The sequence below is a fragment of the Pteropus vampyrus genome, unplaced genomic scaffold, assembly GCF_000151845.1.
Source record: "Pteropus vampyrus isolate Shadow unplaced genomic scaffold, Pvam_2.0 Scaffold326, whole genome shotgun sequence".
NCBI lineage: Eukaryota > Metazoa > Chordata > Mammalia > Chiroptera > Pteropodidae > Pteropus > Pteropus vampyrus.
Window position 1 is genome coordinate 774,414 of NW_011889107.1, and position 2,231 is coordinate 776,644.

General features: G+C 32.5%; 1 long non-coding RNA gene across 2 annotated transcripts in view; it reads left to right on the top strand.

The window, feature by feature from the left end:
* The window catches only part of LOC105304033, a 152,275-nt gene that overhangs the window by 10,843 nt on the left and 139,201 nt on the right, over positions 1-2,231 (top strand). The gene's annotated exons all lie outside the window — the stretch shown is intronic.

The window sequence follows — 2,231 nt, forward strand, 5'->3', positions numbered from 1 at the left end:
TTTCTTATAGACATAGATACAGAAATCCTAAACCAAATGTAATCAAAATGAATTCAACAATACATAAAAATGATAATACATCATAACCAAATGGGATAATTTTCAGAAATTTGAGTAATCTAACATTTGAAAATAAGTCAAGATAATTCCCCACAGAAATAGAAAAAAGTGAAAAATATACAATCACTGTAGCAGATGCAGAAAAAAAATTGATAAAATTTAATGATTCTGATTTTAAAAAAGCCTTAATCGGATAATGAGTACTCACAAATAAATTAAAGCAACCATCATACTTAATGGTTAAGTGTTGAAAGCCTTCTCCCCGGGATGTCTGCTATCACAACTTCTATTTCACATTACATTAAAAGTCCAAGCCATTGCAGCAAGGCCAGAGAAAGAAATAAAAAGCATATGGATTGGAAAGTAAGAAATAAAATTGCCCTTATTAGGGGATAACATGATTATGTATTTAGAAAATCCAAATGAATCTATAGATATACTTTTGGAATTAATAAGTAGTTTAGCAAGACTGCTGGATACAAGGTCAATATATAAAAAATCAATTGTACTCCTATATACCAGCAACGACAACAACAAAAAGAAAACAAAATTAAAAAAATTATACTATTTACAATTGCCTCAAAAAACATCAAATTCATAGGAATAAATATGATAAAGATGTACAAGATGTACACTGAAAACAAGAAGACATATTGAGAGAAATTAAATAAGACTTAAGTGGATGGAGAGATATACCATGTTTATAGATGGAATGGCTCAATGTTATAAAGATGTGTTTTTCCTCAAAATTTATCCGTAAGTTATACAAACCATTCAAAATTTCAACAGTCTTTTTGAATGGACATTAACAAACTGATCATAAAATTTATATGGAAAGGAAAAGGGCCCAAACAAGCCAAGACAATCACGAAGAATAAGAACAAAGCTGGGAGAACTTCTATTATCAGATATCTAGAGAATGTGGTATTTGTGCCAGAATAAGCAAATGGCTCAATGGAACAGATTAGAGAGATTAGGAAGAGAGCCCTATATGATCACCTGATTTATAGTAAAGGTGGCACTGGAAATGCAGTAGAGAAAGGATGTCTTTTCAGTAAAACGTGCTGGTTTAATTTAATATTCATAGGCAAAAAAATGCATCTTGACCTTATCTTCAAACCATTTACAAAAATAGTTCCAGCTGCATTGCAAATATAAATATGATAGGTAAGACAATGAAGCTCTTAGAAGAAAACAGGAGAATATCTGTGTAATTTTAGAATAGGCAAACATTTCTTAAACAAGACACGAAAGCACTAACTATAAAGGAAAATATTGATCAACTAGATTAGATCGAAATCAAGAACTTCTGATCATCAAAAGACCCAATTAGGAGAACAGAAGAACAAGAGTAAAATTAATGTAAGAAACTACAACTCAATGAGAGAAAGGCAAATAGTCCAACAGAAAAAATGGACAAAAACTTGAATAAACACTTCATACAGAGGATGTTCAAATGGTCAATGGATATATTAAAAGGCATTCAACTAGTTCTCAGGGAAATGAAAAAACTACAATAAGTATCTTTACATAGCCGCCAGAATGGCTAAAATTAAAAAGCCATTCTTGCCAACACCAAGTTAGCAAGAACATGGGACAGTTGGACTCTCATATATTGTTGGTGGGAGTGTAAATTTATACAACCACTTTGGAAAACTGTTCGGTAGTATCTACTAAAGCTGAACACTCTATACCCCAAATTCCTCTCCTAGGCATATACCTAACAGAAATGTGTATATGTAGTTACCAAAAACCGGTATAAGAATGTTTATAGCATATTATTCATAATAGTCTCAAACTGGAAGCAACTGAAATGTCCAAAGACAGCTGAATGGATAAAGAAATTGTGGTATATTCATACAGGAATGTGAATAATTAACCTATAACTATATGTGAAAATGTGGGTGACTTTCACAAGTATATTGCTGGGAAAAAGAAGCCAGATGCCAAAACAGGTAGAACTAATATGTGGTGATACAAATCAGGAATAGTGGTTACCTGATGGAGGTAATGCCTGGGAGGGGGAATTAAGGGGACGTCTGGAGTGTGGGTCATGTTCTATTTCTTGCACTGGACGGTGTGGTAGATGGGGGAGTTCACTTTGTGAAAATTCATCAACCTGTACATTTATGCTTTGTATACTTCTCTGTATCTTAAACTTCATTAAAGTT